Genomic DNA, 24,802 nt, shown 5'->3' with positions numbered 1-24,802 from the left:
AGAATACCAGAGTGGTCTGCCATTTCCTTCTCCAGGGCATCTTCCAAAAGCAAGGATTAAAACTGTGTCTCCTGCATTGGCAGGAAGATCCTTTACCACTGAGCCACCCGGGAAGCCCATGTATATGCATATACATGTAGATAAATGCCTAAATACATACAAGTGGATGATATTTTTAGATGTGGTTATTTCTTATATGTTTGCTGTTAAATGCATTTTTTTCCTACAAATTTGTTAATAACAGCATTTGGGGTGGTGATATTTGGTGAGTTTGGACTTTTTTCCAATTAACCTTATCTGAAAATAACTTGTCTTTTGCTGGGGGCTCTCCTGCAGGAAGAGAGAGGCAGTGGAACTTCCCTATCAGACCAGGCAGGGGTTCCTTCTAAGCAGTTCCACTTTATTGCCACAAACTCTTGGTTTATATAGGCAAGTAAGGGGGTTTTGCAAGGAACTTTCTATAGTTGCACCAATCACGTTAAAGCTCAAATTGTAATATGCCATAGTCTCACCAATCACGTTAAAGGTCAAATCATCATGTGCCTTCATTATAACAGGGGTCTATGGTGATCACCCGCAGGGAAATCAAGAGAGCCAATCAAAAACTGTAACATAGACCACGCCCCTCTCTCTTCCACCAGGCGCCATCTTAGTTTCTGACTGCAAAGCTAACCCATCTTTTTTAAGGTTTCCCATTTCGGGCCCCACAGTGTTTTGGTTATCTATTGCCAAATGATGATTGACCCTAACACTTGTGCCTTAGAACACCAATCGTTTTGTCTCACTTCAATTCAGTCGCTCAGTCATGTCCAACTCTTTGCAACTCCATTACTGCAGCACACCAGGCCTCCCTGTCCATTGCCAACTCCCAAACTTTACTCAAACTCATGTCCATTGAGTCGGTGATGCCATCCAGCCATCTCATCCTCTGTCATCCCCTTATCTTCCTCTCTTCAATCTTTTCCAGCATCAGGGTCTTTTCCAGTGAGTCAGTTCTTCCCATCAGGTGGCCAAAGTATTGGAGTTTCAGCTTCAACATCAGTCCTTCCAATGAATATTCAGAACTGATTTCCTTTAGGATGAACTGGTTGGCTCTCCTTTAGGTCAAAGGGACTCTCAAGAGTCTTCTCCAACACCACTTTTCAAAAGCATCAGTTCTTCAGCACTCAGCTTTCTTTATAGTCCAGCTCTCACATCCATACATGACTACTGGAAAAACCATAGCCTTGACTAGACGGACCTTTGTTGGCAAAGTGATGTCTCTACTTTTTAATATGCTATCTAGGCTGGTCATAACTTTTCTTCCAAGGAGCAAGTGTCTTAATTTAATGGCAGCAGTCACCATCTGCAGTGATTTTGGAGCCCATAAAAATAAAGTCTATCACTATTTCTCCATCTATTTGCCATGAAGTGATGGGACCAAATGCCATGATCTCCGTTTTCTGAATGTTGAGTTTTAAGCCAAATTTTTCATTCTCTTTCACTTTCATCAAAAGGCTCTTTAGTTTTTCTTCACTTTCTGCCATAAGGGTGGTATTATCTGAATATCTGAAGCTATTGATATTTCTCCTGGCAATCTTGATTCCAGCTTGTGCTTCTTCCAGTCCAGCATTTCTCAGGATGTACTCTGCATATAAGTTAAATAAACAGGGTGCCAATATACAGCCTTGATGTACTCCTTCCCCTACTTGGAACCAGTCTGTTGTTCCATGTCCATTTCTAACTGTTGCTTCCTGACCTGCATACAGATTTCTCAAGAGGCAAGGTAAGGTGGTCTGGTATTCCCATTTCTTTAATAATTTTCCAGAGTCTGTTGTGGTCCACACAGTCAAAGGCTTTGGCATAGTCAATAAAACAGTAGATGATTTGCTGGGACTCTCTGGCTTTTTTGATGATCCAGTGGATGTTGGCAATTTGATCTCTGGTTCCTCTGTCTTTTCTAAATCCAGCTTGAACATCTGGAAGTTCACGGTTCAGGTATTATTGAAGCCAGGCTTGGAGAATTTTGAGCATTACTTTGCTAGCATGTGAGATGAGTGTGGTAGTTTGAGCATTCTTTGGTATTGCCTTTCTTTAGGATTGGAATGAAAACTGACCTTTTCCAGTCCTGTGGCCACTGCTGAGTTTTCCAAATTTGCTGGCATATTGAGTGCAGCACTTTCACAGCATCATCTTTCAGGATTGAAACAGCTCAACTGGAATTCCATCACCTGCACTAGCTTTGTTCATAGTGATGCTTCCTAAGGTCCACTTGACTTCACATTCCAGGATGTCTGGTTCTAGGTTGGTGATCATACCATTGTGATTATCTGGGTTGTGAAAATCTTTTTTATGTATAGTTCTTCTGTGTTTTCTTACCACCTCTTTTTAATATCTTCTGCTTCTATTAGGTCTATACCATTTCTGTTCTTTATCGTGCCCATCTGTGCGTGAAACGTTTTCTTGGTATCCGTAATTTTCTTGAAGAGATCTCTAGACTTTCCCATTCTATTGTTTTCCTCTATTTCTTTGCACTTATCACTGAGGATCAGCGATCCTTTTTTCTACTTGAACACAATTTGCCCATTTGGGCCAGGGTCAGTGGGGTTTGTTTCTATCAAGGTGATTCCAGCTACAGAAGCTAATCTCAGGAACACCAAATAAGTATCCACTCCCATGATGACTCAAAACTAATATGCTAACATTCTAACCCCCAAAGAGATGATATTGGAAGGTGAGTCTTTGGGAAGTGTTTGGTCATGAGGGTGCAGCCATGGTAAACATGATTAGTGCCCTTATAAAAGAGGTCCAAGAGAGATTCCTCACTCTTTCCTACATGTGAGGTTAGCAGTGAGAAAGCAGGCTCTCAGCAGACACTAAATATGTCATGATCTTGGATTTTCCTGTCTTCAAAATAAATGTTCATAAGCCACCCAGTTTATGGTATTTTTTTTTGTTTGTTTTTGGTAGCCTGGATGAAATGAGAATCACATCCATAAAAATAGCTATTTTCCAAGTAAAAAGATATCAGTAGTATCAATTAGTAAAGTTTAAAAGAAAGAATCCAATCAGGAAAAAAAATACCAAGGAGAACTTATTTCTCTTACATACATGCTAGTTTCTGTACAATTAATATTTCACTAATATAGAGATTAATTATTGGCTAGCTCTTTTTTAAAAAGTTTGAATGTAGGATCATAAAACTTGTTAGAAATTACTATTCTGTAGAAAAAGGTAAGTGCCATTCTGTGAAAAACATACAATCTTCATACTTAGCAGTGTCCTGCTGGAAAAACTCATTTCAACCATTATGGGTCACACAATAAATCAATAAAGTATATATTTGAGTTTCTGTCAAAATTTTGTTAAATATTTGGACCTTGGGCAAATACTCAAAAATCCAAAATTGGCTGTGATATAGTTACTGTTATGCCTATCATATCATTGTTTGGTTTCACCGGACAGTTGGGTTTTATTAAAATGCAGAAAAAATTCGGAGTATTAATATGCTTAATATATATTTTGCTTGGCAAGTATATTTTCCAACATATTTTCTAGATAAATAATAGTCAACATATTCAAAAATGAAAACACTCAGCTTGCCTTATTGGGTTACTATTCTATATAGGATAATACTATTCTATATAGGATAATACTATTCTATATAGGATAATACTATTCTATATAGGATAATACTATTCTTCTATATAGGATAATACTATTCTATATAGGATAATACTATTCTATATAGGATAATACTATTCTATACAGGATAACCCTGAACTACTGGCTAGAATATATGGTTAATACAGTATGGGCTTCCCCAGTGGCTCAGCAGGTAAAGAATCCACCAGCAATGCAGGAAGACACAGGCGGTACAGGTTTGATCCTCCAATTGGGAAGATACCCTGGAGGAGGAAAGTGGCAAGCCACTCCAATATTCTTGCCTTAAAGCTTCCGTGGACAGAGAAGCTTGGTGGGCCACAGTCCAAAAGGTCGCAAAGAGTTGGAAACAAGTGAGTGACTACACACACATGACTACTCATTCAATACATAAGCTCATTCAACCATATGTATTGAGAATATTAGTATATTATGTTCCAAGTCTTATTCTATGCTTCAGAATCAATCAGTGGTCAAAATAATAACCACTGTACTCATGGAGTTTGCATTTAATGGGGGAAATGAAAAATGAATAATCATGATAAAAGTACATTATGTTGTATGTGAGAACTTAAGACATGCTATGGAAATAATAATGGTAGAACACCATATGGAGGTCTAGTGTCAAGGTAGAAGGGAGGACTAGGATACACTGTTAAATACAGCACCGTTAGGTATCACAGGGGTAACGCTGTGCAGAGTCGTACAGTATAAGGGAAGAGATTTACAGGCAAATGGAATTATTGGTGCCAAGGCTTTAATGCAAGACACTACCTGTATTATTTGAGCAACAGCAAGGTATTAACAATAGAAGGAGGGGAGTGAATGAGGGAGAGAATTGTTGTTGTTGTTGTTCAGTTGCCTGGTCATGTCCGACTATTTGTGACCCTATGGACTACAACATGCCAGGCCTCCCTGTCCCTCACCATCTCCCAGAATTTGCCCAAGTTCCTGTTCATTGCATCCATGATGCGGTCCAGCCATCTCATCCTCTGACATCCTCTTCTCCTTCTGCCCTCAGTCTTTCCCAGCTTCAGGGGCTTTTTCAATGAGTCGTCTGTCCACATCAGATGACCAAAATACTGGAGCTTCAGCTTCAGCATCAGTCCTTTCAGTGAATATTCAGGGTTGATCTCCCTTAAGATTGACTGATTTGATCTCTTTAAACCAGGGAGAGAATATCACAAGATAAATCTAAGAAGTTATAGTGGAAGTTGGGGGAGAGGGATTGTTTATAAAATTTCATAGGTCTTTTCAAATTTGGGGCTGACTTTTTAATAGAAATACAGAGCCAGTGTAAGTGTTTTGTAAAGAGAAGTTGTATGTTGTGAATTAGATTTTTTTAACACCTCACTCAGACTGTTACACTGAGAATAGCCTTGAATGGGTTAATCCTGCTCTCCCCCAGCATGCAAGTCTAGAGTTCTTGCCTCATTGCCTCGAATTTGAATTTCTTCATCTGTCATCTTATGATGAAGCTGCTCACATGATTTGAGCAAGTTTTTTGGAGCACATGGTTTTTATTTGTTCTCTTTAGTCTGATGCCATGTAAATCAGTCATAATGAAGAGATTTGGACACTTTAATAATCGAGACAGAACAAATGTGATTTTTTTTTTACTCCAACATCTGCATTTGTAGTCTTTACATTGGTAAACCTCTAACATTAGAAATATGAATTAATTAAAGAAATATTTATTGTATGTCTACTATGTGTCAGGCACTGTTCTATGACTTGGGGATTTAGTAGGAAACCAAGTAAATCAGGAATCTACTCTCATGAAGCTCATATCAAACAATATGTGCAATTCACAAAGTACTTATGGGAGGTTAGCTTCTATACACTTAATCTGAATCTCATTTCAAAGAGGTAGACATGGGGAAAATTATACTTAGGCATACATTTTCTTTCATAGACGCCACAGCATTAATGATCACAAGATATTTTCTGATCCAGTTTTGTGTCTTTGAAAAGAGAGGGTGTAATTGTGTTTATCACAGTAGTTCCTCCTTTTTCTTGGTATCAGTGTGTTAATTTTATCCTACTTTCTTCTCTCTCTGCGCAGCTCATGTGACAGGGGGTAGTGCAGGCAAGTTGAAATAGCCCAAACCCAGCTGTACGTGTGACCAAACTGACCTAAGCCAATAGGCACAACCCATGCTGTTGGACTTCAGGGATAAGCACATGATCCATTTCAGGTCAGTGTGATGGGAGGAGAGGTTTTGAGGGCTTCTGAGAAAGAAGCTTTCATGTTTTCCCCAGAGAGCTTCTTGGACCAACATTCTCTCTGTCTGCTCACAGTAAATGAGTCACTGGTAGCCACTAGCAGACCCTGGCTGGCATCTTGCAACCCCCAAGAAAAAGCAGCCTTGAAATAGCACGAGATAAGTGCCAAGAAGGCATGGAAATGAAGAGTCTTTTTGGACATTATCAAGAACATTTGATCAAACCTTGCCTAAATTTGGACATACTTCTGGTGGTCACTTACTTAGCCCGTTAGATTCCTCTGTTTTTTAAGCCTGAGTCTGAGTAAAGTCTTCTGTTACTTCAAGGAAAGGATTCCTAAGTACCTGATACTGGTGATAACAAGGGGGTAGCACAGAGTCTGTGATTGCAAGGGATTTACATGTTAATAACAAACAGAAAACAAACAAACTAGATAGAGTGATATTTTAGGATAAAGAGAAAGAGAAGGCTCCATCTAGCAAGGAGAACTCACTCAGATTGTGGTGAGGGGCAATGACAGATTGACAAAGAGGATTTCTTTGAGATGATCCCTGAATGCTTTTTATAAATAAGTGAGGCAGAGAAAAAGGAGAGTCAGTGGAAAGTAACAAGTCCAGCACTTAATGATAGTACTTGCTAACCTTTCTTGTCTGCTATCTCTCTGCTGTGCTCAAATATTTACAGATACTGTCTCATTTAATCCTTAGAACAACTCTATGAAGTAAATACTTTATATCAATGGAGACACTGGGGAAGATAAAGGTTATATGACCATCCATTTTCAAATAGCTAAGAAACTGCAGACCTGGGAACTGAACCAACACTTTGTAGGACCCACGTCTGAATCCACTATATGCTACTGGCTTCCAGAATTTGGGACTACAGCCAACATTTTCTTTTTTTTTTAAAGATGTTTTTTAGATGCAAACCATTTTGAAAATCTTTACTGAATTTGTTATAATATTGTTTCTCTTTTGTGCTTTGTTTTGTTTTGGTTGGCCACAAGGCTTGTGGGATCCTAGCTTGGTAGCTCCCTGACCAGGAATCGAATCTGCACCCCTGTATGGGAAGGCAAAGTCCCAACCCCTGAACTGCCAGGACCCATAAAGCAAACATTTTCATGTTGAATAATATTTCTTTGGGCTTCCCTGGTGGTTCAGACGGTAAACAGTCCACCCGCAATGTGGGAGACCTAGGTTCGATTCCTGTGTTGGGAAGATCCCCTGGAGGAGGGCGTGGCAAACCACTCCAGTATTCCTGCCTGGAGAATCCCCATGGACTGGTGGGGTCCAGTCCATGGGGTCACACAGAGTTGGACACGACTGAGCGACTAAGCACAACAAGCACAGCACAATATTTCTTTATATCTGGAATGTTGGACAAGAGCTGGAGTGGAAATAAATGAAAACAAAGAGGAAATCAGGAGCTATACTAAGGGTCTCATGCTCCAAAGCTTATATTCTAGGCCAAAAAATTTAATTTCTTAGACAATGATTTTCTAAATGTTATAATCTGGGATCTCACCAAGATGTGTCTGATCGCCAGAAAACATCTGCATCAGGCAGAGGTCAAATACTGAGACTCAATAAAACCCACATGACTTGTGATTATCTCAGAAGTGCTGTAGAAATTCCTGGGACTCATCAGCTGCATATCTAACTTATAGTAATATAAATATACATGAAATGTAATAAACATTATCACATGTAGCTAAAGTGTTCTTAAAGGAGATTATGCAAAAACAGTGTTTTGTATACATGGGATAGTTTAATGGATAGTAAAGTCTGTAAAACAAATTTATTAAACATACATCAAGCTCTTTTTATCTTGTGTAATCAAGAATTCCTATGATATAAAGTATAAGTTAATTGATATTTATTTACTAAACTATTCACACTCAGGAGCTATTTGTACCAACTTTATATTTATATTTCTTAAAATAAAAGCATTTGTATATAGAAACTCTCGCTCTTTTTTGGTGGGAACACAAAATGAAACACTTTGTAAGATAGTTTGGCACTCTCTTACATGTTAAACGTAGTCTGAAAATACAGCCAGCAATCATGCTCCTAGATATTCACCAAAATGAGTTAAAATTTTATGTCCACACAAAAACCTGCCCACTAATGTTTATAGTTGCTTTATTCACAACTGCCAAAAATTGGGAGCAATGAACACACCTTTCAATAGGACAATGGATAAACGAGTAATAAAATTATGTGATGGAATATTTTCAGTGATAAAAAATAAATAAGCCATCAGGCCACAGAAAGACATGGAGGAACTTTAAATGCATGCTGCTAAAAAAAAATAGCCAACCTGAAAAAGCTACACACTGTACGATCCTAACCATATGATATTATGGGAAAGGCAAAACTATAGAGTTAGAGGGAAAAAAAAAAAATCAATGGTTTCCCAAGTTCAGGAGGAGGGAAACAGGAATGAACTGGTGGAGCACAGGGTACTTTTAGGGTTTATGAAAGTATTCTGTGTGATACTATACTGAGATCACAAACCATTATGCATTTGTCAAAACTACAACACAAGGGTATTCCCTCATAGCTCAGTCAGTAAAGAATCTGCCCACAATGCAGGAGATCTGACTTCAATTCCTGGGTCAGGAAGATCCTCTGGAGAAGGAAATGCAACCCACTCCAGTATTCTTGCCTGGAGAATCAGAGTCTGTCAGGCTACAGTCCATGGTGTTGCAAGAGTTGGACCCAACTTAGCAACTAAACCACCACCACAACATAAGAGGTGAACCCTAATGCAAACTATGGAATTCAGCTAATGTACTGAATATATTGGTTCATCAGTTGTAACAAATGCACCACACTAATGCAATATGTCAATAATAAGGGAAACCGTGAGAATGGACCAGAGAGTATATAGGCATTCCTTGTACTTTCTGAATATTGTTTTCCTGAAAACCTAAAATTACTCTTAAAAAATTAAATATATTAAAATTTAAAGAAAAAAATTATTTAGAGGCCATTTTGGGGCAGCATATGCCACGGATAGTTGAATTCTAAAATTCGAAGCATAAGTTTCAATACATTTCAGAATTTAGAAGGAATCTGGAGATTCTCTAGTAAAGCATTTTCTCACTTACTCTGTCATGTCTGACTATTTGTGGCCCCAAGGGCTGTAGCCTGCCATGTTTCTCTGCTGATGGAATTTTCCAGGTAAGAATACTGGAGTGGGAGGCCATTTCCTACTTCGGGGGATCTTCCCAACCCAGGGATAGAATCTATGTCTCTTATACCTCCTGCATTGACAGGCACATTCTTTACCACTAGCTCCACCTGGGAAGCCCAGGTTTAAGCATGACTGTGTTCACTTCAGAATCTTGCACTCAGGAAGTCTAATGCCTGTCCCCATGGCCACAAAACACGCAAATGGGAGAACCTGGCTTTGGACTCAGTTTACTTGCCATGTAGTTCATAACACTCTTCAGTACACCAACTGACTGTAGTTGTAAAAGGATCAATGATACAGATCAAAGTTTGAGGTCCTTTGAACAGCAGTGAAAACGTAAGTGTACATTACCCATGTGCTTTTTGGTTTTCCAGTAATGGTCCATATTTTGAAAACGTGCTCACAGGCAAACTACAAATTCTCTCTGTCAGGGGCTTTTGATGTGTCTCCTATAAAGAAATATACTCAGAGCAAGGTAGAACCTGCTTATTTGATTGATTCACTGAAGACTATCTGAGTTGCTATATTTCATTTTGAGGGGGATGAGAGAAGGAGTAGTTATGAAAAATTCCTAACTTGTACAGTCCCTTCTTTTTCAAAATCTAGCATCTGTGTAAATTTTTGTAATTTGGCAGATCCTGTATCTGGACAAGACAAATTTCAGCTGGAAAAATATGTTATGAAAAATCTTTCAGATGTCACATCACAACTGGGGCCTCTGCTAAATCCAAAGTGCAGCTGGACCATATTATTACATAGTTATTTTATTTGCATTCCTGACCCCTAAGGAGTAAGTGGATTTCCATCTGGTATATTATATCATTCTTCTTCTGTGATGAGGATAAGCATTTTTTAAAAGTTATACTAACAGCATAACTGAATTAAACACTATTAATCAATTATTTGAAATAATATTATTCTCTATTAACTTAGCAAGGAACTGGGAAACCAACTGTATCTCAAAAAAGAATTAATATTTGAATATGATCATTGTTAAATAACTTTGTACAGTTAAAGTTCAGAATTAAAGACAAAGTTAAATATATTTTATTCCAAGGTCTTTTTAAAATAATATATCTTTAAAGTATCTGTTATCTGTTTAGCATCATGGGACTTCTTCAGAGTCTCAAAGTTGGTCATTGTCTAACTCTGGAGCAAAACCCGAGGCTTTTCCTGAGTTAGAAGACAGCAGAGTTCATATTACCAGAAAAGAAAGAGAGAGAAGGGGACAGAGACAAAGAAAAGAAAAAAGAATTAATTTCTCACATAAATTATGACTTACATAAAGATTCTCATATCTGCTATGTAATTTCTACTCAAGAGCAGGGAAAATATTCATATGCTAATGTCATAGATGAAAGTATGGCCACCCAGTAAGCTTAAGGGAGCTCTCTGAGCTGGTGGAGTCAGAAACTGATCTCAATCTTCTGCTTTAAATTATATCTAGCTACTTTAAAGAAAGAGAGGAAAGACATTCTGAAAACATGCTTTCTGTTTAATCATATGCCATACCAGTACCTTATTCCCCTGAGATACTGTTATGGAACAGTCTGAAATCACCAACTATTTCCCATGAAAGAAGTTCCTAAATTAAACGTACTGGTAGAAGGGGCAACTACTGACAAATATCTTATATTTGATAAATTTACCCTCTTCTATTTGGAAAAAGGTTAAAAACTACTTGTGTTCAAAAGTGTGTCTTTCGGAGAGGAAAACATGGTGGTGGTCTGGGAGCTGATATTGGAAATGACTCAGTACAATCACACAGCTATGTCTGTACCTTTTCACATCAGAGCACTCTTGGCAATGATTTTCCATTATGAGGCCAGGTTGAGAAGGCTTCCAGTTTAGGGAAGTTCTGTGGACTTCTAACCTCAAGACCTTGGATTTGAAAGAATTCCACATGTCTGAGAGAGAGAGAGAAACTGGCCTCCAGAGCAGTGGGGGCTCCAAGGAGGCCACAGCTGTATCCTGGATGGGACAGAGCAAATGTTTTGCTTGGCAAACAGGCCCAAATTGTCACAATTCATGAGGAGACATGGGCCCTCAGGAGATGGTTAAATTTAATATCATGCTGGCTATCCTCTTTTTGCCATCTTTACCCTGTCCTTAGCCCCAATGGGCTGTCCCCTATGGACTTCCTTATGCTGTTTCCTTCATCTCTGGCTTTCACTGGGTTGGACAAATGAGAGTAACTTGCCAGGCAGATGGAGAATTGAATCCCTTCAACTTTCTCCCCACTAACTGGCTCGTTCAATGGCTGTGTGTCTCTGCTTCTACCGCCATGCTGATTCTGATGATACCAGTCCCTTCCCTTTTCCCTACAGGGTTGGTCATTGCTTGCAACTGTTGCTTGTTAGGGATAATCAATCATTCTCTCTACTTCATCTCCTGAACACAACTCTGTCCGGTTCCTTCGTTATAAAGTCTTTTTCAATTCAATACTTTGGATGTGTTGTTGCTGCTCAAAACTTAATATAAGGTAATAATAATAGCTAGTAAGTATTACTATATACCAAATATTATATTAGAAGTAAAAATGAAATAAAATTTTATAGTAAATGTCTGAGGCTGATATACATTATTCGCAAATAAACACTAGAAAAGTTGATTGGTTCCACCAAGGTCATGCATCTCAAATGGATGAACCAGGATTCAAGCTCTGATTTTCTGACTCCAGAGTTTAGTCTATTTATTATGTGATCTACATTGTAAATCATCGCACCCTCTAGTAAATATCAAAAGAGCCTATGTGTAAAGCTTTAGAAAATTTCATAGTTGAAAAAATCAAATGAGGTCTGGCTTTCCAAATTTTATTTCCAAAAGGGTGAAATTTCCACACTCTGCCTAACTGTTACACCATAAGATGATACAGCAAGTATTCATACTTGCTAAGTCAACAGTATATATTTTCACATGTGGAAATTCTGGTTTTAACATTAGCTACGTGGTAGTAAGATGCCTATATAAATCTGCCCAACAACAAAGTGAATGATACAACATCTGTCACTGTTTTTCCTCAGAAACACCAATAGCTTTGCAGCCTAATCCCAAAGAGACAGACTGATCTCATCCTGCATTTGATGTCCTGAGAAATATCTACTGATCTATAAAACTTTTGCCAGCTGCAACACAGAAAATCTGTCATTAGTTGTTCAGTAAGTGTTGCAGTTGGCTTTGCAATGGGAGCCTAATAATATTGGAGAGTATCCTGTCCACAATTTTTTTAAATCAAGCAAAATTTTGTCTTACTGACATTATTATAGGGGTTATGATATTCAGACAGTCAGAGTTATGCCAAAGTATGTTACTGTCAAAAGATACAAGGATGAATTCATGTTGGGGTTACAGAAGTTAAAGTTACGGCTATACACCTGAGTTGGTATTATTTATTATAAGTTTCAGGCAGTTCATTTTCTTTGGTTACATTATTCTATATCAGGGAAAAATAGAAATATTAGCTTTGAGAGTTACAGGGACACAGCTGAACTCCATTCTTCTATGTTGCTGATTTAAAAACATGAATGTTCTTCTCAAAGCTAAATTTGGTCTTATTCATGTTATGTTATATTTATCTTGAAAAAGTAAAAGCTAATTGAATGTATAAATAAAGGGACCAATTAGTGAATGAAAAAATCAGGCACCTCTTAGACTAAAAATTATTTGCTGAGGGCTGGTTAATATAAAAATTACCTTATGCAATATTTTAAGATTTCTAGTTTATTTGATCCTCATTTTACTCATAAAACAGGAGGAGAAAATTTCACAATTATTGAACATCTTTTATGTGTGGGATATAGCTAATGAAATTATTTAAACTTTAAAATAATTATAGTATGTAGCCAAAGGTGACTGTGGTTAAGAATAAGGAAGGCCTTACCAAGTATCAGATCTATGTTTGAGTCCCAGCTGGTGATATGAATAGATCCAGAACTTCTACATAGAAGCAATATTAAATGTTTATGAGAGTCACAAATAAAACTCAGCTTACATATAGGAGATAAATTGATAGGATGGATATGCCAATTTTATTGCTAGTAAAAACTGTATTGGAAGATGTGGCTTAGGATAATGGACAAATAGGTTTGGGAATGCCTTTTGTTCTTTATATACACCCTCAACCTCTCTTAAGACATTAGCATAGTCCATTGAAAGAAAATTTGAGGTCTACTGAGGCAAACCCCCGTATCAGTACTTGCTGCCACTTGCAGGTCTGGAATAAAAGTGGAAAGAAACAGAATGGATAGAGCAGCACTCCCCAGTGTCTATGAACTGAGAGTCATTTAGCTCCATCTAGTTGAGCACAGGGACTTCCCTCCTGGCTCAGTGGTAAAGAACCTGACTGTCAATGCAGGGGACATGGGTTCAATCCCTGGGTTGGGAAGATTCCCTGGAGAAGAAAAATGGCAACTCACTCCAGTATTCTAGCCTGGGAAATTCTATGGACAGAGGAGCCTGGTGGGCTATATAGTCCACGGTGGTCACAAAAGAGTCAAACCTGACTTAGCGACAACAACATGCAATCAAGCACAATGCCAGACACAGCCTGTGATGTTTAATAAGCCATAGCACTACTAAAAGACACAAATGTTCTGATTTTCCCATTCTAACCTAGGGTCTTCAGAAAGGAATACGGCCCCGCTGGCATCTTCATTTTGGACCAGTGAGACCATTTCAAGTTTCTGACCTCCAGAATGGTAAAATAATAAATTTGTGTTCTTTCAAGCCATTTGATTTGTGGTCATTTGTTACAGCAGCAATAGGGCACTAATCGAGATGTGAAAGGCAAACCCTTCTTGCCCACAACACACTCTTCCTGTACCTAAGTGAACAAGCACTGAATCAAAGGCTAATATCTAAGGGCTGGATTAGAAGGTGACATGGCATGAATTCCAGTTGTGCAGGAGTGGCAAGAAAGATATCTTGATGTAAATGGGTTGTTTGCCACTAATATACTTTGAGAAATATTATATAGTAGGTTTTGGTGAAAAGACAATGGAAGAGTCAACCCTTTTACCTCAGTGACATGCCAGCTTTTGGAGACCCTGAATAAAATGACAAAGGCAGAGTATTTCTATAACATTTTTTCATGAACACATTGTGCTTTGTAGGCAATTTTAAACCACACTGTCATTCTGTGGCTCTGTCAGTAAAAACTGGTTACCAAAATACAGATTACTCCAATGTAAAAGAACTCCAAAGCAACGTATCATGTCCATTTAACTCTACCTTTTAATCTAGCACTAAACCAAAGCCTATTGTGAAGAAATCCAACAGTAAGACTAACTTGTTCTATTTTAGAAACTAGTAAAAATGACTATTAATAGTTTAGGCTAATTATAGTCTTTAGGACATAAGCTAACCTTTTGAAGTAGAGCTGCCTTTTGTCCACTCCCCTGAGTAGAAATTGTACCTTTTATTTGGATTCTACCTGGAAGGGAACCAGCACCAACCAGAGAACATAAAGTATCATGGGCTTCAGGTGGGATAGTGTTAAGAAACTGTAAATTGTATGAATCAAACTTGGTCTCTTCAAAGCAATTTGCAGTGATTCATTAGAACTTTACAGGAGTTTTTCTGTACACAATTCTTTTCACTGCTTCTTTAAAACCAGTTTGTGGGAGATGTTTGGCTATGCATTGATCCAGAATTCTGGATCCTTATGTTTTCTTTTGCTCATTCACCCTTCTCTGGCCACCATTGCCTCTCCTTGCTGTCTGGAAGCTAAAATTTGGAAAGAATTTCAAAGGGCTTCTGCCCTCTAAGACCCCTACTTCTGTTCTCAGACAAAACATGGACTTCTGGGATGGCAATTTAACCTGAGTTTTCTGAGTTTTCTTTCTCTACCAATGTCTCTAGGAGAAGCAACTTATGAAACGTGTCTGGAACACGCTCATCTATGAAATGGAAATTCCCTGAAGTGAGTGAGCGCATGTGATTAGTGATAAATATTTTCTTATGTATTCATTCACAGACTAACTTGCAAAATTTTGAGCAATCATCCAGGAAAAACACATACAGGGTAAATAAAGGTGGTATTAATAAATAGGAGACATTGTTTTCACAAATTCACAGCTATTTTTGAAGAACTGAAAGCTGAATGTGGATGTTCCCCTGACTCCAGGAATATCTCACTCCAGATCATGACCCATGAGTATTTTTAGGCCCTTTAACATGAATTTCATGTTTTAAAAGGCTTACTTTACAAATTTTGTATGTGAAAAAAAATACAGCTGAGTAAATTTACTGTTATCTTCTGGGTTTAAATTTAACTTCAAGCGAAAACATGCATTAATGCATCTGTCCAAATACATAAGGGCTTCCCAGGTGGCTCAGTGGTAAAGAATCTGTTTGCCAGTGCAGGAGATGCAAGTTCAATCCCTGGGTCCAGAAGATCCCCTGGAGGAGGAAATGGCAACCAACTCCAGTGTTCTTGCCTGAAGAATCCCATGGACAGAGGAGCCTGATGGGCTATAGTCCGTAGGGTTGCAAAAGAGGCAGACATGACTCGGTGACTGAGATACACACACACACGCTCCAAATACATAAATTATGTGTCTTCATGATTAATAGCCTCACACAAACATCATGTTCAGTTCACACAAACATCATGGGGAAATGGATTTCTTTTAGAGAACAAGCAGGTTTGGTCAATAATTACTTACAAAATTAAGCAATGAGGGAAAAAGATGACCAATTGGTAAGAAATATGGTACCTCAAGTTAATAATTTAAATAATATATAATGTTATGCTCAAAACAATATTATAAAAATCTTAACCCACCAATTTTTATGTTCCCTCAATAAAACATAAAATTTCAAAAATAAAAATTTTACATATGCATGAATAAATATATTCCTTATCTTTATGCTTTCATATATAAAAAGCAAAACTCATTATGGGGATAAGATGTATGGTAAGATCATTTGGGTATAGATTTGACATTCACAACTTTTCAAATTTTGACTTTTTGTACTATTTCCAAATGTAGTCATAGTCACTGTCATAGAAACACAGTGATGAAATTTAAAGGAAATCATGGTCATGTGTCTTTAAAAACATAGGTGATTTCAAATCCTATTTTCATGTATCTTACTTTTTAAAACAGGAGCTTCCCTGGTTGCTCAGCAGTAAAGACTCTGCCTGCGATGCAGGGGATAGAGACACAGATTTGATCCCTGGCTTGGGCAGATCACTCAGAGGAGGAAATGGTAACCCACTCCAGTAATCTTGCTGGGAAAATCCCATGGACAGAGAAGCCTGGTGGGCTATAAGCCATAGGGTCACAAAGAGTCAGACATGACTGAGCAACTGAACACACACACACACACACACACACACACACACACACACACACTTGTTAAAATGTTATCCTATAAAATGAAAGGGATATTGGTCTCTATTAAACAAAGTAAGATAGTAAAGAAGCATTCTAGATGAAGGAACAAGACAAAACCAAAAAAAAAAAAAAAAAAAAACCACCTAAGTGAACATAGGAAATCTTAGACTGTTTATTAGTTGAGGAGAAAGTTTTGTCATTTCTTGAGGTAGAAAATATACAGGGAACACTTAAGCAGGTAAATAATGATAAAATCAGTTTTCAGCATGCTGAGATTGAGGTACCTATGTACATCCCAGAAGGAATGTTCAGCAGAAAGGGGAATATAAAATTATAGAGTATATACCTGGGTCAAATATCTGGACTCTAATGTAGGGATAGCCAAGCCAGGGTATATGGCTCATCCAGTCCACTTCTTAATTTTTTAAATAAAGTTTTATTAGCATGCAATGATGTTATTCATTTACACATGGCTGTGGCTGCTTTTGCAGAGCTGAACACAATTTCAGAGCTGAACAGTTACAACAGGGATTTATGGCCCACAAATCAAAAATATTTAATACCTGGCCCTTTACCTAGAAGAAATTTGCTAACTTCTGTTCTAGAGCAAAAATCTATAATAAATACACATCCCTCAGTACAGGTGTGAATGAATGCACTCACTGGATCAATTAGAAAATAGTATTTATTAAATAATAGTTCTGAGGGAATATAATGGTAGAGTTGAAATAATTGGATGGGAAATTGAACAAATGTATTAACCTCTATGTGCCAGACATTAGAGTAACAAATGAGATATGGAAATTCTTCAGTAAAAGTAATAATTTAGCATTTTAAAAATATTTGCAAGTATAATTGTGATAAGAAAAAAAATAATATTAAAGACATTTTGCTTTCCTTTCAAGGTATTACAAGAAGAATATCTCATCAAGACAAATATTTGACTTCAGCCAGTTTTGACAGTTTTCAAACAATTTTGTTTAGGTTCCTGCAAATTTTCTGCTGGAATGTTACATGATATTGTCTTCTCTGTCATTTCTCCCATCATTCAACATGAACACATAACTCCAGAAACAAGAAAATGCTTTCAGACCGACACCTATGAAACTCCAAAGGAGCTTCCAGCACAAGCAGACCAATGAGGAGGTGGTTTGAAGAGAAGACTCTTCTTGGCATACCTGTAACTGAAGTCAAGAAAGTAGCCATTCATTCATTCAGCCATTTAGTCATCTACCCATTCACTCAGAACAAATTTTTGAGGTACTTACTATTTACCAAGCACTGTCTTGGCCCTGAATATACTAAAGTGATCAAAGTAATGATTCTAGGAACTAATATACTTATTGACCTAGTTGAGGAAACTATGACTCATGGAGTTCTGAGGGAATATAATGGTAAAGTTGAAATAATTGGGTGGGAAATTGAACAAATGTATTAACCTCTACTTTTCACCAAATCCCAAAAAAATGTTAACAAAATGAGTCAACATCAAAAAAGGACAATGAAAAGAAGAACTAAGACTACAGCAATAGAAATCTGGAAACTAGAAAGAAAGACAAAGTTCCCTCACCTAAAAGAACGAAGAGGTTTCCAGTTTTAGCAATAACATGTAAAGAGCTTGGAAATAACCGCTATTACAATTTTTAAAAAGAATATTAATGACTTTTCTTGAACCCATCAGAAAATGCAGGTTTCAGGGAAAATACTATACTGGCTTTGTTGTTATTGTTTAGTTTCTCAGTCTGCCTCTTTGCAACCCTGTGGACTATACCTGCCAGGTTCCTCTGTTCATGGGATTTCACAAGCAAGAATCCTGGAGTGGGTTGTCCTTTCCTTAGAGAGATGAATTCGAGGATTTGCAGTTGGAATCCGCTAACTAGATCAGAAGCAGAGGTAGCTATAAATTACCTGTTGTTGTTTGTTGTTTAGTCAGTAAGTCATGTCTGACTTTTTGTGATTCCATGGACTACAGCTTCCCTGTCCTTCACTATCTCCCAGAGTTTGCTCATATGTATGTCCATTGAGTTGGTGATGCCATCCAATCATCCCATCTTCTGTCACTTCCTTCTTCTCCTGCCCTCAATCTTTCCCAGCATCAGGGCCAACATTTAAGTAGTAATTTTGTGATTTAGCATGAAAATGAGAAAGTCTTTGGTTTTGAGGTCTTAGGGGACCTTTTGTGGGCTTTACCTCTAGAAACTCTACCAGATTTCAGTTGAAGATCTGGTGAAGATCCCTTCAAGGCTCTGGAATGGGAAGGGGATGTGTAATCTTTGTTTAATATATGACAAAAAGCAAGAAAAAATAGTCTAAAGAGATAAAGTAAGCTTCAGAACTAGACTCAAATGTAACACAGATGTTAAAATTATCACAGGAGATTTTTAAAAACTCTTGACCAAACATTATGAGCTCTAATTTTAAAAGTTAGATAATGTGAAAGAACACTTGGGTAAAGTAAGCACAGAGCTACAAACTCTGAGAAAGAATTAAAAGGAAATGCTAGAAATCCCCAACCTTATAACAGATATTAAGAATGCCTATGATAAGTTCACCAATAAACTAGATAAATCTGAGGAAAGAGTCAGTGAGCTTGAAGACAGATCAATATAAATTTCCCAAAATGAAATTCAAAAAGAAGGGAAAAAAACCCAAACCCAGAACATCCAAAAACTGTGGAATAATGTCAAAAGATATAACATACACATAACTGGCATACCACAATAAGAAAGGAATATTTGAAGTAATAATGGCTGAGAAGCTCCCAAACTTTATGATAGACACCAAACCACACATCCAGGAAAGTCAGAACAAAAATAAGTACCAAAACACTACTTCCACATACATAATATTTAGAAACCCTCATCCTCCAAATGGAGAAAGCAATGGCAACCCACCCCAGTACTCTTGCCCAGAAAATCCCATGGATGGAGGAGCCTGGTGGGCTGCAGTCCATGGGGTCGCTCGGGGTCGGACAAGACTGAGCGACTTCACTTTCACTTTTCACTTTCACACATTGGAGAACGAAATGGCAACCCACTCCAATGTTCTTGCCTGGAGAATCCCAGGGATGTGGGAGCCTGGTGGGCTTCCTTCTATGGGGTCGCACAGAGTTGGACACGACTGAAGCGACTTAGCAGTAGCAGCATCCTCCAAAATAAAGAGAGAAAGACAGAAAAAAAAAATCTTAAAAGAATCTAGAGAAGGGAAAATGCAACTTACCTACAAAGGAACAAAGATACAATGGACTTTTTGTCAGAAATTATGCAAGAAAGAAGGTAGGATAAATCTTCAATGTTAAAAGAAAAATAAAAAGAACCAGTCAAGAATTCTGTATCCAGAAAGATTACTCTCTAAAGTGAAAGAGAAATATAAAAACTTCCTAGGACAAACAAAAACTGAAGGAATTCATCATTAGCATAGTGTGAGTAGCTCAGTCGTGTCTGACTCTTTGCAACCCCATGGACTATACAATCCATGGAATTCTTCAGGCCAGAATCCTGGAGCGGGTAGCCTTTCCCTTCTCCAGGGTATCTTCCCAATCCAGGAATCAAACCCAGGTCTCCCACATTGCAGGTGGATTCTTTACCAGCTAAGTCTCAAGGGAAGCCCAAGAATACTGGAGTGGGTAGCCTATCCCTTCTCCAGCGGATCTTCCTGACCTAGGGATTCAACCAGGGTCTCCTGCATTGAAGGCGGATTCTTTACCAACTGAGCTATGAGAGAAACCCCATTATTAGCACACCTGTATGCAAAAAAAAGTTAAAAGATTTCTTAATCAGAAGGAAGATGATATACACTACAAACTTGAATCTACTTAAAGGAAAAGAGCATATCAGAGAAAATTTTTTTAAAAAATTTTTTTAAATTGTATTTTTCTTATTCTTATTTAATATGAAAGATAACTGTGTTTCAAGTAATAATAGTAACAATGTTCTCTGTGAGTAAGCCTATGGATAAATAATGAATGACAGCAATGTCACAGGGAGAAGAAAGAGGGATTGGAAATATTCTGTTGCTACAAGTGAAGTGGTCTAGTATCATTTTAATAACAATTAGATTGATTAAAAATGCATATTGGAAGGCTTCCTTGATGGCTCAGTAGTAAAAAAAAAAAAAAAAGTCCACCTGCCAAGGCGGGAAACGTGGTAATCCTTGATCCAGGAAGACCATACGTGCCATGGAGCAACTAAGTCCAAGCATCACAACAGTTGAGCCTATGCTCTAAAGCCCAGGAGCTGCAACTACTGAGCCCACATGACCTGGAGCCTGGGCTCAGAAACCAGAGGAGCTACCTTAAAGGGAGGCCCCATGAGTAGCCCCTGACCACCAAAACCAGAGAAAAGCCCAAGCAGCAGCAACCACAAAGAACCATCACAGCCATGAGTAAATAAGTAAATTAAAAAAATTATATATATACATATACATACATATATATATATAAAGACTATCAGACAGGGCAGTTAAAATGTATATTGGAAAATCTAAGGCAAATGCAACATTTTAAAGAACTATTTTTTTGTGCTAAGGTGTGAAGTAAAAGGGAGTCATATTGGATGTTCATTTCGTAGCAGACAAGGCAGAAAAGGGGGAAAAAGAACAAATTAAATGAATAGAACAAAGTTACAAACATGTTAGATATTAATCCAACTGTATTAAGAATAACTCTCAACGTGGATGGTCAGAGCACCAATTTAAATTCAAAGATTGTCAGAATAGGTATAAAAGCAAGACTCAATTTGTGTTGTCTGATGGAAGTCAGCTTTAAAAATAAAATCTCCAATTGGTTAAAAAGGATGGAGCAATAGACGTTGTGCTAACAATAATCAAAAGAAAACTAAAGTAACTGTATTGATTCCAAATAAAGCATACTTCAGAAGAAGGAAAGTTATCATGGATAAATGGGCATTATATAATGATAAAGAAGTCAATTTTAATTTCTCTTTAATGTGTATACCTAACAAGAGTGTGTACCAAAAAAAAAAAAAAAAGAGGCAAAAACTGATAAGATGAAAGGGAAAAATAGACAAATTCATTACTGTAGCTGAAGACTTCAACACTGTTCTTTCAGCAACTGACTGACCATCAGGCAGAAAATCAGAATATCTTTTACCTGAAAAACACTATCAATTAATGTGAACCAACTGACATTTATGGACGACTTCAGCCAACAACAGCAAGGTACACATCCTTCACAAGCTCACATAGAACATTCATCATGACTGACCACACTCTGGGAGGACATAAAATATGTCTTAACAAATTTAAGAGAATAGAAAAACACAGAGTATGCTTTCAGACCTAAAGGGATTACAGTACAAGTCAAACAGAAAGATACATGTCAAGTCCCCAAATATTTGAAGTTAGGCAACATACTTTTTAATTACTTTAAGGTTTGAGAAGACAAATGTTTGAGCCAAAGAAGATAATTGTTTAAAATTACTTGAAGAGAATGAAAATATAAAGACAACTTATGAAAATTTGTGGAATGCAGTAAAAAGCAGTGATGGGAAGAAATTTACAGCATTAAGTGCATGTATTTCATCTTAAGAAACTAGACACAATATTTTTAAAATGTTTGTGAAACTTGTAAGCAGCCATTTTTTTGAAAAAATGACATGATAATGTCTAATTTATATATTCTTGTAACTGTTTTACTTTAGAGCTGTTTGTAAATATGAGAAATTATAATAAAGCCTGTTATAAGTTCAATGGTTGTAGCCCCTCAAAACTCATATATTGAAATCTAATTCCCAAGGTGATGGCATTAAGAGGTGGGACTTTTGAGAGTGATTAGATCATAAGGGTGATTCCCTCATGATGGGGAGTAGTGCTCTTATAAATCAAGTGACAGAGAAGGTCCCTTGCCCCTTCTGCCATGTAGGTTATAGCAAAACTACAATCGTCCATGAACCAGGAAGCAAGTCCTCACCAAATATATGGTCTCTGGAGCCTTGATTTTGGACATCCCAGCCACCAGAAGAGTAAGAAATAAATGTCTGTTGTTTATAAGCCATCCAATCTCTGACATTTGTTAGAGCAGCCTTCACAGGTTAAAGCACTGTGTTTTTTTCCAACAGTTATATGAAATAACTATTGAGGACCATTAGCTCTTTATGGACTTTTTTTTTCAGTGAAGGGATGATGTGGACATAAAATTTCAGTATTGTTGCAGATGCAGGGGAGGATTAGGGGAGAATCAGCTACCTCTTTCCTCACCCCTTAAGTGTTAGCATGCTTGAAAATCCTTGGGTTAGATTACAGTTCATCACATTTGATAACAAAATGCTATAATATATAAACAGTCATGTATAAGTCTTTTAACTAAATTTGTGATTTTTATATACAGTTGTCCCTTGAACAGAGTGCCAGACATCCTTGAGTGTGAACTCAAGGATAACCATGAACAAAGCTAGTGGAAGTGATGGAATTCAAGCTGAGCTCTTTCAAATCCTATAAGATGATGCTGTGAAAGTACTGCACTCAGTATGCCAGCAAATTTGGAAAACTCAGCAGTGGCCACAGGACTGGAAATGATCAGTTTTCATTCCAATCCCAAAGAAAGGCAATGCCACAGAATGCTCAGACTATCACACAATTGCACTCATCTCACACGCTAGCAAAGTAATGCTCAATCAAAATTCTCCAAGCCAGGCTTCAACAGTACATGAACTGTGAACTTTCAGATATTCAAGCTGGATTTAGAAAAGGCAGAGGAACCAGAGATCAAACTGCCAACATCCGCTGAATCATCAAAAAAGAAAGAGAGTTCCAGGAAAACATCTACTTCTGCTTTATTGACTATGCCAAAGCCTTTGACTGTGTTGATCACAACAAACTGTGGAAAATTCTTAAAGCTGTGGGAATACCAGACCACCTGACCTGCCTCTGGAGAAATCTGTATGCAGGTCAAGAAGCAACAGTTAGAAATGGACATGGAACAATGGTCTGGTTCCAAATTGGGAAATGAGTTTGTTAAGACTGTATATGGTCACCCTGTTTATTTCACTTATATGCAGAGTACATCATGCAGAATGCCAGGCTGGAGGAGGAAGCACAAGCTGGAATCAAGATCGCCAGGAGAAATTTCAATAACCTCAGATATGCAGATGACACCATATTTAAGGCAGAAAGAGAAGAGGAACTAAAGAGCCTCTTAATGAAAGTGAAAGAGGAGAGTGAAAAAGTTGGCTTAAAACTCAACATTCAAAAAACAAAGATCATGGCATCCAGTCCCATCACTCATGGCAAATAGGTGGGGAAACAATGGAAACAGTGTAGACTTTATTTTCTTGGGCTCCCAAATCACTGCAGATGGTGACTGCAGCCATGAAATTCCCCAGTGGCTCAGATGGTAAAGCATCTGCCTACGATGCAGGAGACCCAGGTTCGATCCCTGGGTCAGGAAGATCCTCTGGAGAAGGAAATGGCAACCCACTTTAGTATTCTTGCCTGGAAAATCCCATGGATGGAGGAGCCTGGTAGTCTACAGTCCATGGGGTCGCAAAGAACTGGACATGACTGAGCCACTTCACTTGCTTCTTGAAAGAAAACTATGACCAACCTAGAGAGCATATTAGAAAGCAGAGACATTACTTTGCTGACCAAGATCCGTTTAGTCAAAGCTATGATTTCTCCAGTAGCCATGTATGGATGTGAGAGTTGGACCATAAACAAAGCTGAGCACTGAAGAATTGATGCTTTTGAACTGTGGTGCCGAGGAAGACTCTTGAGAGTCCTTGGACTGCAAGGAGACCCAACCAGTCCATCCTAAAAGAAATCAGTCCTGAATATTCATTGGAAGGACTGATGCTGAAGCTGAAGTTCCAATACTTTGGCCACCTGATGCAAAGAACTTACTCATTTGAAAAGACCTTGATGCTGGGAAAGATTGAAAGCAGGAGGCAAAGAGGACGACAGAGGATAAGATGGTTGGATGGCATCACCAACTCCATGGACATGAGTTTGAGCATGCTCCAGGACTTAGTGATGAACAGGGAAGCTTGACCTGCTGCAGTCCATGGGGTTGCAAATAGTTGGACACGGCTAAGTGACTGAACTGTGCTAAGCTGTCCTGTGAACAATAGAGGTTTGAACTTCAAGGGTCTACTTATGCATTTTTTTCAATACATATTACTTAACCACACTATCTGTGATTCATTGAATCTGCAGATATAAAGGAAATTTGGGTACAGAGAACCCAAGTATATGGAGGGCCCAGTAACCCTAATGTTTGCTCAAAGTTCAATTGTATCATTAATCTTTTGTAATTTGCTTAATTATGGACTTGTGTCAAATGTCCAGTTTTTTAATTTCAATATTTTAACAATTTTTGAACAGCTATATACATGCCAGATGTCAGAAATTAAAAGTGGAAAAGTCCTGTCCCTGACCTTCAA

The 24,802-nt window shown here is 37.8% G+C and overlaps 1 long non-coding RNA gene and 1 other non-coding gene across 2 annotated transcripts in view; both read left to right on the top strand.

Annotated features, from left to right (window-relative positions):
• The window catches only part of LOC105607925 (uncharacterized), a 42,096-nt gene extending 17,294 nt beyond the window's left edge, over positions 1-24,802 (top strand). The window contains exons 3-5 of the long non-coding RNA XR_001039063.5: positions 13,682-13,763; positions 14,926-14,986; positions 17,312-24,802. This is a non-coding gene — a long non-coding RNA (uncharacterized LOC105607925). The remainder of the gene's footprint in view (positions 1-13,681; positions 13,764-14,925; positions 14,987-17,311) is intronic.
• Positions 23,740-23,811, top strand: TRNAR-ACG (transfer RNA arginine (anticodon ACG)). Its single transcript has one exon. It is a non-coding gene; the product is annotated as a tRNA-Arg (tRNA).

The sequence above is a fragment of the Ovis aries genome, chromosome 3, assembly GCF_016772045.2.
Source record: "Ovis aries strain OAR_USU_Benz2616 breed Rambouillet chromosome 3, ARS-UI_Ramb_v3.0, whole genome shotgun sequence".
NCBI lineage: Eukaryota > Metazoa > Chordata > Mammalia > Artiodactyla > Bovidae > Ovis > Ovis aries.
The sequence above is the reverse complement of the archived record's forward strand: the minus strand, read 5'-3'. Positions and strand labels throughout refer to the sequence as shown.